The sequence below is a fragment of the Rattus norvegicus genome, chromosome X (assembly GCF_021556685.1).
Source record: "Rattus norvegicus strain SHRSP/BbbUtx chromosome X, alternate assembly SHRSP_T2T, whole genome shotgun sequence".
Classification (NCBI taxonomy): Eukaryota; Metazoa; Chordata; class Mammalia; order Rodentia; family Muridae; genus Rattus; species Rattus norvegicus.
In genome coordinates this window covers 130,500,305-130,517,742 of record NC_141554.1, presented here as the reverse complement: position 1 = coordinate 130,517,742, position 17,438 = coordinate 130,500,305, and the positions used below count along the sequence as shown (strand labels likewise).

The 17,438-nt window shown below is 38.2% G+C and overlaps 1 protein-coding gene across 2 annotated transcripts in view; it reads left to right on the top strand.

Annotated features, from left to right (window-relative positions):
• Tenm1 (teneurin transmembrane protein 1) overlaps nucleotides 1–17,438 on the top strand; it is an 889,292-nt gene that overhangs the window by 448,146 nt on the left and 423,708 nt on the right.

Sequence of the window (17,438 nt, the reverse complement as noted above, 5' to 3'; positions counted from 1 at the left end):
TCTGTCTAACTCTTTGAAGAATTGGATTGGTATTTTGATGGGGATTGCATTGAATCTGTAGATTGCTTTTGGTAAAATGGCCATTTTTACCATATTAATCCTGCCAATCCATGAGCATGGGAGATCTTTCCATCTTCTGAGGTCTTCTTCAATTTCTTTCCTCAGTGTCTTGAAGTTCTTATTGTACAGATCTTTTACTTGCTTGGTTAAAGTCACACCGAGGTACTTTATATTATTTGGGTCTATTATGAAGGGTGTCGTCTCCCTAATTTCTTTCTCGGCTTGTTTCTCTTTTGTATAGAGGAAGGCAACTGATTTATTTGAGTTAATTTTATACCCAGCCACTTTGCTGAAGTTGTTTATCAGCTTTAGTAGTTCTCTGGTGGAACTTTTGGGATCACTTAAATATACTATCATGTCATCTGCAAATAGTGATATTTTGACCTCTTCTTTTCCGATCTGTATCCCTTTGATCTCCTTTTGTTGTCTGATTGCTCTGGCTAGAACTTCAAGAACTATATTGAATAAGTAGGGAGAGAGTGGGCAGCCTTGTCTAGTCCCTGATTTTAGTGGGATTGCTTCAAGTTTCTCTCCATTTAGTTTAATGTTAGCAACTGGTTTGCTGTATATGGCTTTTACTATGTTTAGGTATGGGCCTTGAATTCCTATTCTTTCCAGGACTTTTATCATGAAGGGGTGTTGAATTTTGTCAAATGCTTTCTCAGCATCTAATGAAATGATCATGTGGTTCTGTTCGTTCAGTTTGTTTATATAATGGATCACGTTGATGGTTTTCCGTATATTAAACCATCCCTGCATGCCTGGGATGAAGCCTACTTGATCATGGTGGATGATTGTTTTGATGTGCTCTTGAATTCGGTTTGCCAGAATTTTATTGAGTATTTTTGCATCGATATTCATAAGGGAAATTGGTCTGAAGTTCTCTTTCTTTGTTGTGTCTTTGTGTGGTTTAGGTATAAGAGTAATTGTGGCTTCATAGAAGGAATTCGGTAGGGCTCCATCTGTTTCAATTTTGTGGAATAGTTTGGATAATATTGGTATGAGGTCTTCTATGAAGGTTTGATAGAATTCTGCACTAAACCCGTCTGGACCTGGGCTCTTTTTGGTTGGGAGACCTTTAATGACTGCTTCTATTTCCTTAGGAGTTATGGGGTTGTTTAACTGGTTTATCTGTTCCTGATTTAACTTCGATACCTGGTATCTGTCTAGGAAATTGTCCATTTCCTGAAGATTTTCAAGTTTTGTTGAATATAGGTTTTTATAGTAAGATCTGATGATTTTTTGAATTTCCTCCGAATCTGTAGTTATGTCTCCCTTTTCATTTCTGATTTTGTTAATTTGGACACACTCTCTGTGTCCTCTCGTTAGTCTGGCTAAGGGTTTATCTATCTTGTTGATTTTCTCAAAGAACCAACTTTTGGTTCTGTTGATTCTTTCTATGGTCCTTTTTGTTTCTACTTGGTTGATTTCAGCTCTGAGTTTGATTATTTCCTGCCTTCTACTCCTCCTGGGTGTATTTGCTTCTTTTTGTTCTAGAGCTTTTAGGTGTGCTGTCAAGCTGCTGACATATGCTCTTTCCTGTTTCTTTCTGCAGGCACTCAGCGCTATGAGTTTTCCTCTTAGCACAGCTTTCATTGTGTCCCATAAGTTTGAGTATGTTGTATCTTCATTTTCATTAAATTCTAAAAAGTTTTTAATTTCTTTCTTTATTTCTTCCTTGACCAGGTTATCATTGAGTAGAGCATTGTTCAATTTCCACGTATATGTGGGCATTCTTCCCTTATTGTTATTGAAGACCAGTTTTAGGCCGTGGTGGTCCGATAGCACGCATGGGATTATTTCTATCTTTCTGTACCTGTTGAGGCCCGTTTTTTGACCAATTATATGGTCAATTTTGGAGAAAGTACCATGAGGAGCTGAGAAGAAGGTATATCCTTTTGCTTTAGGATAGAATGTTCTATAAATATCCGTTAAGTCCATTTGGCTCATGACTTCTCTTAGTCTGTCTATATCACTGTTTAATTTCTGTTTCCATGATCTGTCCATTGATGAGAGTGGGGTGTTGAAATCTCCCACTATTATTGTGTGAGGTGCAATGTGTGTTTTGAGCTTTAGTAAGGTTTCTTTTACATATGTAGGTGCCCTTGTATTTGGGGCATAGATATTTAGGATTGAGAGTTCATCTTGGTTGATTTTTCCTTTGATGAATATGAAGTGTCCTTCCTTATCTTTTTTGATGACTTTTAGTTGGAAATTGATTTTATTTGATATTAGAATGGCTACTCCAGCTTGCTTCTTCTGACCATTTGCTTGGAAAGTTGTTTTCCAGCCTTTCACTCTGAGGTAGTGTCTGTCTTTGTCTCTGAGGTGTGTTTCCTGTAGGCAGCAGAATGCAGGGTCCTCGTTGCGTATCCAGTTTGTTAATCTATGTCTTTTTATTGGGGAGTTGAGGCCATTGATATTGAGAGATATTAAGGAATAGTGATTATTGCTTCCCATTATATTCATATTTGATGTGAGGTTATGTTTGTGTGCTTTCATTCTCTTTGTTTTGTTGCCAAGACGATTAGTTTCTTGCTTCTTCTAGGGTATAGCTTGCCTCCTTATGTTGGGCTTTACCATTTATTATCCTTTGTAGTGCTGGATTTGTGGAAAGATATTGTGTAAATTTGGTTTTGTCATGGAATATCTTGGTTTCTCCATCAATGTTAATTGAGAGTTTTGCTGGATACAGTAACCTGGGCTGGCATTTGTGTTCTCTTAGGGTCTGTATAACATCAGTCCAGGATCTTCTGGCCTTCATAGTTTCTGGCGAGAAGTCTGGTGTGATTCTGATAGGTCTCCCTTTATATGTTACTTGACCTTTTTCCCTTACTGCTTTTAATATTCTTTCTTTATTTTGTGCGTTTGGTGTTTTGACAATTATGTGACGGGAGGTGTTTCTTTTCTGGTCCAATCTATTTGGAGTTCTGTAGGCTTCCTGTATGTCTATGGGTATCTCTTTTTTTAGGTTAGGGAAGTTTTCTTCTATGATTTTGTTGAAGATATTTACTGGTCCTTTGAGCTGGGAGTCTTCACTCTCTTCTATACCTATTATCCTTAGGTTTGATCTTCTCATTGAGTCCTGGATTTCCTGTATGTTTTGGACCAGTAGCTTTTTCTGCTTTACATTATCTTTGACAGTTGAGTCAATGATTTCTATGGAATCTTCTGCTCCTGAGATTCTCTCTTCCATCTCTTGTATTCTGTTGGTGAAGCTTGTATCTACAGCTCCTTGTCTCTTCTTTTGGTTTTCTATATCCAGGGTTGTTTCCATGTGTTCTTTCTTGATTGCTTCTATTTCCATTTTTAATTCCTTCAACTGTTTGATTGTGTTTTCCTGGAATTCTTTCAGGGATTTTTGCGATTCCTCTCTGTAGGCTTTTACTTGTTTATTAATGTTTTCCTGTGCTTCCCTAAGTGTGTTCAGGTCTTTCCTGAAGTCCTCCAGCATCATGATCAAATATGATTTTGAAACTAGATCTTGCTTTTCTGGTGTGTTTGGATATTCCATGTTTGTTTTGGTGGGAGAATTGGGCTCCGATGATGGCATGTAGTCTTGGTTTCTGTTGCTTGGGTTCCTGCGCTTGCCTCTCGCCATCAGATTATCTCTAGTGTTACTTTGTTCTGCTATTTCTGACAGTGGCTAGACTGTCCTATGAGCCTGTGTGTCAGGAGTGCTGTAGACCTGTTTTCCTCTCTTTCAGTCAGTTATGGGGACAGAGTGTTCTGCTTTCGGGCGTGTAGTTTTTCCTCTCTACAGGTCTTCAGCTGTTCCTGTGGGCCTGTGTCTTGAGTTCACCAGGCAGCTTTCTTGCAGCAGAAAATTTGGTCTTACCTGTGGTCCCGAGGCTCAGGTTTGCTCGTGGGGTGCTGTCCAGGGGCTCTCTGCAGCGGCAGCAACCAGGAAGACCTGTGCCGCCCCTTCCGGGAGCTTCAGTGCACCAGGGTTCCAGATGGTCTTTGGCTTTTTCCTCTGGCGTCCGAGATGTGTGTGCAGGGAACAGTCTCTTCTGGTTTCCCAGGCCTGTCTGCCTCTCTGAAGGTTTAGCTCTCCCTCCCACGGGATTTGGGTGCAGAGAACTGTTTATCAGGTCTGTTTCCTTCAGGGTCCGGCGGTGTCTCCGGCAGGGGTCCTGCCGCTCCTGGGCCCTCCCCCACGGGAGCCCAGAGGCCTTATACAGTTTCCTCTTGGGCCAGGGATGTGGGCAGGGGTGAGCAGTGTTGGTGGTCTCTTCCGCTCTGCAGCCTCAGGAGTGCCCACCTGACCAGGCGGTTGGGTCTCTCTCTCACCGGGTCTGGGAGCAGAGAGCTGCTGCGGGCCGGGATCCGCGGGTGTGGGACTTCCCAGACACAGCTCTTAAAAATATTCAAGATCCCTTCGTCAAGTAAACATCTCTTTGCAACAGGCAGAGATCACCACACAAAACCAAAGCCAATCACAACACAATTGGAGAATCCAATCCCAACGGATACATCTACACCACAACTCTCTTAACTAAGGGCCAGAGAATACTGAAGAAGAAGAAGGAATGGAAAGGTGGTAAGACCCAGAGGATCAGGGAGTTTAGTGAGATTGTGCTTCCTAGTAATTTCTGAAGCTACACCCTTAAAGTATCAATGATGAGACCACGCACACATGAACAGAACCAAGGATGTGCATATTAGTGGACAGAAAAAGATGTGAGGACTCCAGCCTATGCAAAGAGCTACCAGCAACTAAGGATGCTGAGAGTGGGAGAAATGGTCTTCATCGGGGAACAGCACACCAATTGACTATCCAATATGACATGATTAGCTCTGAAAACATACATACAAGTAACATTATTCAGACTGATCAGATATCTCTCTATATATTTATGTCACAATATTTCTTTAAACGGAGGCTATGAATTTGAAAGGGAGCAAGTACGGGAATTTGGGAGGGTTTGGAGGGTGAAATGATACAATTATAATCTTAAACATAAAATATCAAAAATAAAAAAATATTCAAACAATGAAATTCCCCAATAATTAATACTTAACTAAATACAGGCAAAAATATCATTTTATTATCCACAATTATTTTACAGTTAAAAGCAGCAACATGGAATTTTGACAAATTAATCAATTTGAACAGATCGAAGATCAATATTTTCCCATTTATTTGTCTCCCTATATTCCGCATTTAGAATCAGATTTTAAATCATACTACACAAAGTTTAAACCAAAGTTTCATGGAACAACTTATTCCTTTACTCAATGTGATGCTCTACCATATATATTGTTCTCCTTCATTTTTTAGCATGTTGGTCAAAACATTGTTTTCATAACACATCATTTGATCATAGTTGGACTACTGGAAACACCACGCAAAATCAAAAAGTTGTGGGCAAACAGTGAGTTCAAAGTCCAAAGAATATTGATTTAGAAGGTGAGCAACTGTGCTGGATATGGTGGTGCAGACCTTTAATCTCAGCACTTAGGAGGCAGAGGCAGACAGATCTCTCTGAATCTGAGGCCAGCATGGTCTACAGAAAGAGTTTCAGGACAGCCAAGCAAAGCTATGTTAAGAGACTGTCTCAAAAGCCTTTGCCAGGGGAGGGGGAAACTTTCAATCTTTTGCCTGCTTTCTTTTCACTACTTATTATCTCCGTGACCTTGGTAAAGTCAGTTAACTTATTTGGTTTTTATATACAAAGTGGAATGATGCCTCCCTTGTCTAGATCCCAGACTTCTGTTGTAGGGAGCAAATGAGATAATATATTTCAAAGTGCGTTGCAAGCCATAAAACACTATGTAAGTGTAAGGAGGTGATAGCCATAAAATGAGACTATACTTCATAGTTATGTATTTCATGTGACTTTGGTGAGCCTTTTAATCCTTCAAATTCATTCGTGAAAAATAATTTCCTTGAGGGTATCTAGTCACACCAGATATATATGAAAATAAGTTTGACAAAGTGCTTCCCATTCTGAATAAAAGACATCAATGACATCAATTCAAGTACAGTTTACATTTTTAGCCTCCTAGAAAAGAGTTTGATACAGATCGCCACACTTTAAACTAAAAAGACACTTGCAAAAATAATGGGAAGAGTCCATAGCTTTATATTATATAATTTGCTTATGTGACACATCCTTTGTGATACATGGTACTACTGCTAAAGTTAGCCTTTGGCAAAAATATGTCATAAACACGTTTGCAGAACTCTAATAGAAAGAAATCTATAATGGCGAAAAAGAAGGCAGGCAAGCTATTTATTTGAAAAAGCAATATTTAGTAAAACATCATTATGAACTGTGTTCAGCTCTTGAGTTTTGTTTTTTTTAATGATCTGAAATTTAATGATGTGGGAAAGAGTTGTCCAATTTTGTCCATCAGAAATTTGTGCAGTACTGACTGTGTACCAAACTGGGAGTGCTATGAATGTCTCTCCAGGTGCTTTATCTTTTGTTAACAATAGTAAAACAGGCAACGATGTAGCCACAGAGCCTGAGAGACGGCTGAATGGATACAGGCACTTGTGGCCAAACCAGGTGATCTGAGTTCAAGTACCATAATTAACACTGTGAAATAAAACAGCTGAACTGACTCCAAGTCCTCCTCTGACCTCCACACATATGCAACAGTACACATATCTAGGTACAGACATGCTACATAAGTAAAGTGTAAAAACATAAAGAGGAAACTACATTAAAATTCACAGACACAGTGACAGGCTTGAGTTGCATTACCTTACTCAAACTCTCTCAAGTGATAAAGATTTATTACAAGTGTGTGTGTGTGTGTGTGTGTGTGTGTGTGTAAAGTAAAAAGTAAAGGTAAAAGTAAAAGTGAATCTCATTCAGGAAATTTCAGTAGAAAGAGAATTTGAATGTCATGTTATCCATAGGATACAGTGGCTCTGTTTGGACCTGGTATTTTGTGTATCTGTTCTCTCCTTGATATTACAGGGTTTCAGATGTATTAAGAAATCTGTAGGTATATCTAGCATATCATTTTCTTGGAGATTAAAGCAGAAAATAGCTACTTTTTAAAAAAATTCTTTTACAAGTTACAATATAGAGTGTTAGAAATAATGACGGCATTTCTGAACAAGTGTGTTTTAGGAGATTTTTCTTCTCCTTCATTTGCTTTTCGTTTAGATTTCAAGAACTATTTAGTGAATAAGACAGATTGTTCCTTGGAGATAAGGAATATAGACAAGGAGGGATGGATGTAAAGGCTCAGAGGTGGAAATCATCAATGGTCTGTTGAATGGTAAGCAATGGAGTCTGACAAGACGAGAAGTATGGAAAGTGAGAATAGGCTGAGATCACATATTATTCATGTTTCAAGTTTTATTAAAATTAAATTCAATTGAAATGTAGTAATTCTGGTTGTGTTTTAAAATACAGTTGGCATTTTCTAATTAAAAATTATTTTAAAGAAGGCATTCTTCAAAAAACATTTTCCATCGGCCTTTGCTTCGATGTAGTTGAAGAAACTGGAACACTTTGCACTTCATCGTTAAGCTATCAGTTATACAACCCAGTGAGGCTTGGCATTAGATCATACACAGCCTGATCATAGAAGAAGCTCCCTAGCCTTAATATTTTAAATTTCTCTGAGGGACAAGAGCACATACTTACAGAAGAGGTCCAGAAATGAGCACTTGCACAATCCCCAAGCTCTGTACCCTGTTACTTCTACCAGAATCCTCCATTAGATTTCTTGGTCTGTTATTTTTTTCATATCCCTTACTCCTCAGTCTTCCTTATACTCGACAGCTGCAGAGACACCTAATTGGTTATGAAATTGAAATGTCAAGTCAAAGATTTATGTCCCTCTATCAGTTATACAACCCACTCCTATACTTGTCCATATTCGTTTCCCATGTTCCTGTTTTCAGGAGCACAAAATAAATAGTTTCCCATGGGAATATATTATCTTTAAAGAATATTGATGCCTTTAGAGAAGTCTGGAATGTGGACAGTGAACCGCTGATAAAGTTTTATTACCTTTAATAAAGTCACATTAATAACTATTTACAATATAAATTCCTAAATAATTGTTGGACCAAAGCTTAGCCAAACCTTGCAAATATTCGTTATATGTAGTCATTTATACCAGCAGAAGACTTATTTTTTGTACTAATCCTCCAGGAAATACAGGTTTCCAATGTGTCTCAGTTACTCACAATCTGCTTTGGGATAGAAAAGTATCATACGAATCCTTCTGAATGTCTTCCAGAAAGAGAAAGGTACACATCCAAGACTATATCAATTCAATCCCCCAATTGGGATATATTGCTAAGGGTATTAAGTACCTGGTTTGGATGACTCCCCTACTGGGCATACATGTAAATGAATCTAAAAGCAAGGAAATATCTTCGTATGAAACCAATAATAGTTATAAAATGGGTATTTACAAATTAATCATAGGACAGTAGTGGTAATGAAAAGCTCCTGGAGAAACAAAAGCTTTCATCACACGTGTCTTGCCACTGATTTCAAGCTTTCTTTGTTTTTTTGGTTTTGATTTTTTCTGTTTTTTTTTTGTTTGTTTTATTTTTGGTTGTTGTTCTCAATCATTCCATTCATTTACATCTCAAATGATATCACGCTCCTGGGCTACCCTCCACAAGCTCCCATCCCACAGCCTCCGTCTCCTCCCTCCCTTTTGCCTCTATGACAGTGCTTCCCCACCCACCCTCCTCTTCCTCCTCACCCCTCCAGCATCCACCTATGCCAGGGTATCAAACCTCCACAGGACCAAGGGCCTCCCCTCCCACTGATGTTGACAAGGCCATTCTATGCTACCTATGTATCTGGAGCCATGGATTTCCCTCTCTGTACCCTCCCTGGTTGATGATCTAGTCCCTGGGAGCACTGAGTGGTCCATCCAGCTCATGTTGCTCTTCCTATGGGATTGTAATCCCCCTCAGCTCCTCTAGTCCTTCTGACAGCTCTCCCACCAAGGTCCCTGAGCTCAGTCTGATGATTGGCTCCAAGCATCCACATCTGCATTGGTCAGTTGTTGGCTAATCCTCCCAAGAAGTGGTCACACCAGGTTCCTGTCAGCAAGTGCTTCTTAGCAACCACAACAGTGTCCTGGTTTGGTGTCTGAAGACAGGATGGATCCCCGGGGGATATAGTTCAATTTTTTTTTGCTCCTTTTCCCCCCTGTTCTTTTATAGGAACATTTCTGGGTTGAAAACTTTGAGATGGGTGTGTGGCCCCATCCCATGACTGGGACATGATACAACCAACAAACCATATGGAGCTTAAAAGGAAGGAAGACCAGGGTGTGGATGCTTCAGTCCTGCATTGAGGGGGGGGGATGGAATGATTGAGGGAGGTGAAGAGAGGGGGGACCTGGAAGGAAGAGAGGAGGTGGAGGAAATAATGGAGCAGGAGCAGGTACTGAAGGGGTCAAGAGAGAGGTACAGAGGGTCAGGAAATCAAGTAAAAAATATGTAGCAGTGGGAGATGAGGAACTGGGGAGAGCCACTGGAGGGTCCCAGGTGCCAGGGGGAACGAGGGGTTCCCAGGACCCAAGGGGGATGATTTTAGCAGAAAAGGGGAGCTTGAATCTGTAGAGAGCACCACCAGTAGATTCCAAGTTCTTGTGTACATGTGCTTACATTTGTGTATATGCATAATAGAATTTAATATTTTAGGTAATCTAATGGTTCAGCATAATATTTCACTGGAGTCATCTGTTATCTCTGGCTCTTACGTTCTTTCTTCCCCTTCTTCCATGATTTCCCCTGAGGCTCAGGGAGAGGAAGTGTGATACAGAATTTTCATTTGGACTGAAATTGTATTCTCTGCACATCGACAAGTTTGGTGTCTCTGTATTGATAACCATCAATTGTAATCAGGGGCTGCTGGACAGAACAGTTAGACATGTGACTCAAAGTAGCTGAGTCTGCATGCACAAGACCTATGCAATATGAAGCTAACCAAACCTCCAGCACAGAAGGGGGTAGAGTGCACTCTTTAAAGTCCTACTCCTGGTTGGAAGCTGCTGGAAGTGATGGTTTTTGGGAGAGAGAATCAGTTTTCTTAAGAGATGTGGCCCCTGAACTGCTACACATACTCCAGTAGATAGTCTTATACGCAGGCACATATTGGCAGTATATATATATAGGAGTATCCAATTGGTTAAACGTGAGGTTGGGAGGGAACAGAGGTGGGATATAGGTGATATTTAGTGATTTTCTTTTTCAAAACATAAATTTTAAATGATTCAAAACAAAAAAATGAGCATACAATTTTCTTTTGAACATTTTTTTTCCAGGAACCTTGGGTTCAGAATACTTACAATGGAGCAAACAAAATAGTTTTTGTTCAAAACAATGCATTATAGCACATCCATCGCAGACAATATTTCACAACAGCAGACAAAAGTAAATGAAACTGGCAACTGAAAAATACTGCTGAAACCGAGGTCATGTTGAATGCTCAGTTGTTTATATGATGTCTCTTATGGCCTTTTGAGAGAAATAACAGTCTCTTTTAGCATTATGTCTTGAGTATATTACAAATCTAACAGTAGCCAGTTTAAACATTCTTGTTTAGATAACAAAATAGACAATTTAGGGCCAGAAAAATTATAAGTCAACATTAGAGCATCTGTTATTTTTGTTCTCTGTCTTTATTCCTTTTTTTGTTTCCATTTGTTGCTCAAGCCATCAAGTTGCTTCATTCATTTACAAGAGGTCTGCTTCCCTTCTCTGTGTCCCATTCAGCCTTTCTTTAATCATTACCAGTCTCTTTGCAACTTTGGCACTCTTTGCTAGGCCCCTCTCTTTCCATCACCCCTGTTTACATACATGCATGTATCCTCTCCTGATGACTACTCACTGTTTCTTGTGGATATTCCTCAGACCGATACAGCCAGTAGGTAAAAAGGATGATATATTTAGTAATATATTTGTATACTTTTTAGAATAAAGTGAGTAATGGAGGCATAAATGTATCCATTGCCCTTCTAGCTCCAACATATACTATATTTTCTGAAAGACAGATGCTGGTAACCATTTTATATAGAGGTAAAAGGGCCATTAATACTTGGAGGAAAGGAAGTCATGTTCCTCTCAATTGCCTCAACTGGTTAAACATGTGATCTTGAGAAAATAATATAAATTTTTCATGCTTCATTTTTCCTCATCTTGTATTTAAATGTTTGTATTTATTGCACCAGCAACTTTATAATAGCAATAACTTACCACGTATTATAATGAGAATGATGATGGGGATGATAAATAAATGGAATGATATTTGCACCTCGCTCTGTCAGAGACCTGAAAGTAATTAAACACAGTAGAAACTATTTACTCAGAATGTCTTACACCCGATCTGTTCTAGATTAATTATATTAGAATTTAGATATCTTAATTTCAAGTGAACATAACAATTTTTAAAGGCATGTTAGCTCATAAATTATCCTACATAGTGTGGGATGCAAAGTCGAGTAAGAAGTAAGTTTTGAAAGATTCTCAGTGCCTTAGAAAGCATGATGCATAATATAAAATTAAGATCTGTATAAAATAAAGACATATTTTAAAACCTGTCATGAAAATGTTTATCTTATGCTTGTATGAGATCAAGAATAGTTGGTGCTATATACAGAGGTATGTTCCCCCAAATCCTTGTGTTAAAGTCATAAAAGAGTTGATAGCATGATCATGCTACCCAATATACCAACATGATTGTATTTGGAGATGGGACTTGCAGGGATCATTATGTCTAAATAATGCCATGAAAATTCACTCCCATGTGAGAGAAATGTGCTTATAAGAAGACACTCACTCTCCCTTCATTCTAGGAGCACACAGCAAGAAGAGTGCTGTCTTAGAGTTTCTATTCCTGAACAAAACATCATGACCAAGAAGCAAGTTGGGGAGGAAAAGGTTTATTCAGCTTACACTTCCACACTGCAGTTCATCACCAAAGGAAGTCAGGACTGGAACTTAAGCAGGTCAGGAAGCAGGAGCTGATGCAGAGGCCATGGAGAGATGTTACTTGCTGGCTTGCTTCCCCTGGCTTGCTCAGCTTGCTCTCTTATAGAACCCAAAACCACCAGCCCAGGGATGGCACCACCTACAATGGGCTGGGCCCTCCCCCCTTGATCACTAGTTGAGAAAATGCCTTACTGCTTGATCTCATGGAGGCATGTACTCAAGGGAGGCTCTTTTCTCTGTGACAACTCCAGCTTGTATCAAGTTGACACACAAAACCAGCCAGTACAGGTGCCATCTGCAAGCTAGAAATAAAGTCTTCCTAAGAAACCAACGATGTTGGCATTTTCAAATTTATACTTAAAGTCTCCAAGTTGTAAGAACATAATGTTCTGTTATTTAAACCTGACTTTTTTCTCTGGGTAAAACATCTTCCAGGTCTACCTCTCTGTGCCATTGCAAGTGGTCGAATTTCCTTTATGATTAATAATATCCCGTTATTTCTACATATCACATACTATTTATCTATTCATTTGTGAAACGATGTTTTGGTTGACAGCATTTCTTGGCTATTACAGCGAACAGTGACTATGGGTGTGAAAATATGCTTTGAAATTCTTTTTAAAATTCTGCTTCCAACTAGTTTATTTAGATTTTCTTAAGTGAAACTGCTGGATCATATAGAAACTATATTTTTTATAGTATGAAAACTTTAATATTTATTTTCCTTAGCATTCTAAAAACACAAAATGCACTTTCTCTATGCTCTCCCTGACGTTTGTTATTTTTCTAAATATTTATAATACACATCATGATGGGGTAAGTGACAGCTTTCTGTGGTTTTGTTTGCTTTTTTCGGAAGAGCTGTATTGAGCATTTGTAGATTTTCTTTGGAAAAGTATCTATTGAGCATCTTTTGTTTATTTCTTGATCAAGTTATTCATAGTTTGCTATTGACTTGTGTGGTGGTTTGAATGAAAATGGCCTTTAAAAGAGTGTATATTTGAAAGTGTGGCCCCTAGTTTTGGGAATTGTTTTGTGAATAATTAAGTGGTGTGGCCTTGTTGGAAGAAGTGTATCACTAAGCACAGGCTTTGAGCTTTCCAAAGTCCATGCCAGACCCAGGCTTTCCCCACTTTTCTCTCCCCCCTCGTTCTCTTCTTCTCTCCCTCCCTCCCTCCCTCCCTCCCCCTCCCTCTCTCCCCACCTCCCTTCCTTCAACTTGCAGACCTGGGTATAAGCTCTTAGCTATTGCTTCAGTGCCATGTCTGTGTTCCCCAATGAAATGCATTCTTTTATAAGCTTCCTTGGTTATGGTGACTCTTCACAGCAAACTAACCATGACTAGGATGATTTGTATGCATTCTATACAAGTTATAGATGAAAATTCCTCATTAAATGTGTACTTGCAATTATTTATCCCATTTCATAGGAATTTTCAATTTGCTCAGTGTTTTCCTTTGATACATGAGATGAACAACAATTTTAAAGTAATTTCAGAAATATTTCATTTTTCCTATATTTCCACTCATTAGTCTTCTATATAAACTTTTGTTCTAATTTTTAAGGCGCATGGATACATTTGTCTGCTACACATATTTTAATTTTCATAAATAGAAATGTTGTTTAAGTTGGTTGCTACATTTGTCTGCTACACATAACAATTAACATGTTTGTGCAGGATGTAATTTTAATTTTAGTGGACAAGACATAGCTCACCTGTGGCCCAGATAACAATCCCTTATGTCATGGTATAGAAATAGAAATGCTTTATATAACACATGTATTCTGTCTATACATCTTAAACTTATTTCCCTTACATTATGAAATTATATTTTATATGTATAAATATAAGTATAATTCTTTCATTTAGGATTTTTATTAGAGTGTGATTAGAAAACACAAAATTATCTATATATACTTAACTATATCTTGCTTGCCTTGTGTAATGATTCTTATCATGTTACATAATGTACTCATCACTTGACACAGATTTTTCCTGCATATACTTATTTTAAACTTACTGTCTGGTAGCTCAGTCTGGCCTTGAACTTACTGAGCAGTTGAGGATGACCTTGATCTTTTGATGCATCTGCCTGTACAAGCTGAGTGTTCGGGTTGTAGGCATGCACCATTAAGCACAGTTAGTATAGTGCTAAGTACCAAACCCAATGCTTTTATGTAAACTGTGCAAACACTGTATCAACTGAACTACATACATCCTTAGCCTTTTATGCACATTTTGAGGCCAGCTTTAATATCCACAAAAGTGTTAGATTTTAGATGTGGGCATATCTGTGGAGCATTACGCTATGGGTTTAATCATCCATTACAGCTATTTTACTGAGAAACATATTCACTGTTACTATTTGTAGAGTTACTAAGCCCCTCATATCTCCTCATAATTGTCCATCCTTGTAATTCTAAAGTATATTTAGAGGAAAATCCCTACATGTAATTCATAACTTAAATAAATCTACTATTTTGATAAAATTTATTTGAAACTAACTTGGCATTTCCTATAAAGGAAGAAATGAACATCATGGATGACAATTGCCACTTAAAATAAGAATTTGTTTCTCCACATAGTATTCCATTAGTAAAGATGATTATATGATCCCAGAATTATATGCAGAAATCAGAGACATAAATTGCTCACTTGTCTTCTTGAGCCATTTTTTATGCTACTTTCTGGATCAATTTATGATAAAAATTGTACTCCAAACAAGTTTAAGTTGCTCTTAGTTGCCCATATTGTATAGGTACTACTGAGGTGAGGATAATTGCTACAGGAAATCTGAGAGGTTGAATTATCTGTGCTTGAGCAAATTATACAAATGAAGTAATCTATGAATACATTTCAGCATAAGTTACTACATGTTGAAATCAGAGTCAACATTTTATCTCCATTGGTTACTATAAAGATGAATGGCAAGTGCAATATTATTAGCACAATTGGATGTGGTTTCCTTAGAAGCCCAAGAGATGTGGCTAAGTGCCAGATAATATTGTTCATTTAATGCCAATGTAGCAAAGCCTCGAATTAGCTGCTGCTTCCCTTCTTTGAGTCTCCTATTTTTTAATCTTAATATACATATAATTCATAATTGTAAAATGCTGTGTTGTCTTTTAAAATGGGAGAACTATTCAAATCCCCCAAAGACTTAAAATCTCACATTATTAATAATTGCTATTCTTTCAAATAGTCTAATTCTTTAGCATACTATTTATCTGAGCAAGAAAGAATAATAGGAGAATTAAAGAACAATAAAAATAATAATACTATGGAGGTATAGTAAAGGAAGCTAGTGGTGTCTCCATCTAAAATGTGTATAAAGTAATGCAGTGTTTTCTCAGTTCTGGTAGATATTTGTATAACTTGTTTTATAACTTGTTGTATAACTTGCATTATAAAAAATGAAAGCGTTATGCACAAATCCTGTCTTAGTTTGGGTTTCATGACCAAGGCAACTCTTATAAGAAACATTTAATTAGGGCTGGCTTACAGGTTCAGAGGTTCAGTCCATCACCATGCTGGTAGGAAAGATAGCCTTGTCCAGGAAGACATGGTGCTAAAAGAAAAGCCGAGACTTCTACATTTCGATGACAACCAGGAAGAAACAGATTCTTCTGCATTGTGAATCCCTTAAAGTTCACCTACCCAGTGACACACTTCTTCCAAGTATTAGGCCATACTTCCTAATATTGCCACTCCCTGGACGAAGCACTTTCAAATCACCACAGATCCCAAATGATATACTTTCCTGATATAACCATAGCCACAGTGTCCATAATAATAAAGTATGAGGAACATCATTCAAAAGATGGGGAAAAGGCCAGCAGATGCCTCAGTAGATAAAGCAGCTTGCCACCAACCCTGATAACTTAGCTTGATCCCCAGGACACATGTGACTCAAACTGAGTGCCAGAGGATATTCTACACTATACTCCAATATATATATATGTACACCATGGCATGCATGGCATACATATGGGTGTACATGTGCATGTACACATACAGAAATAAATATAATAAAAACATCCTTAAATTAGAGAAGTGATCTCAATATCTGAGTAGCCTTGCCTACTCCCATTGCTGGTGACTCTTAGACAGAGGGAGGGAATTTTTTTCCTTTCCTTTTTAAAAAAAAATCAGTACTGTATTTTATCAGACAGTAAAAAAAATGTAGTAGTTAGCAGAAACAACAACAAATGTGAATATGCCAGACTTCTCTTAAAATTATTTTAATATGCCTTAATTGACATGTAATTATATTACTTTCTCTATACCAGCTATTCTTCCTCAAACCAATCTTAGGTCCCACACTCTCAAGCTGATAGCTTTTTTCTTTATCATTGGTAAATACACATACATGTGTACATGCATGTTCATATATTCACAGATACATAAATACAGCCTGATGAGTCCATTTTAATGATTTGTGTGTGGAGGTAACTTGGTCAAAAATAGTGCCATAAGGTCATATGGAGTGGCACTATTAGGTGTGGCCTTGTGAGAGGAAGTGTTTCATTACACATGGGCTTTTAGGTCTCAGATGCTCAAGCTGGACCTAGAATCACCTTCTCTTCCTACTGACTTTGGAATTGGATGTAGAACTATTGGCCACTCTTTGCCATCATGTCTGCCTGTGTGCTTCATGCTTCCCACCAGGATGATAATCGACTACAGCTACAATTAAATGTTTTTCTTTATAAGACTTGCCTTGGTCATGGTGTCTCTTCACAGCCATAGAAACCCTAAGTAACACAGAAATTGATAGTAGAGACTGGGGGATTGCTGAGTTAGGCCTGACCATAATTTTGTTTGCAAGAATATGCACTTTGGGACCTTGGATTGGGAAAGTAGTGGAATTCTTTAAACAACAATTAATGAATCATACTAGTAAGAGCATAGAAGACAGTGGTGCTGAGAGTGATTTGACTTATGGGGACTCAAAGAAGTTTCAGAAAAGAAGAATATTTGTATATGGCCTAATATCCATTCTTGTAATATTTTGATGAAGAACATGGCTGCTTTCTTCCCTTGTGCAAAAATATCTGCCTGAGGCTAAGTTGAAGAGTTATGAATTAACAGCTTTGGCAGGGGAGGTTTCCAAACAGCCTCCATAGTGACTGTGGTGCTTGGTAATTAGTGACCATGCTTATGCAGATCTATAAAGTAAAGGAACGAGCTGAGCACAGAAGAATAACAAGTGTGCAGTGTGAGGAGAAAGGGAGTAGAAAGGGAAAGTTTTTGAAAACATCTGGTGCTAAATGGATTATATGGAGTGGTGACCCTAGTGCAAAACCCCACCAAGCTAAACATCCAATTTGTGAAAGGCTATTAAAGAAAAGCTTGGTGGCAAACACCTTTAATCACAGCACAAATCAGGAAGAGGCAGGCAGTGGACTTTTGATTTCATGACCAGCCTGGGCTATAGAGGTAGTT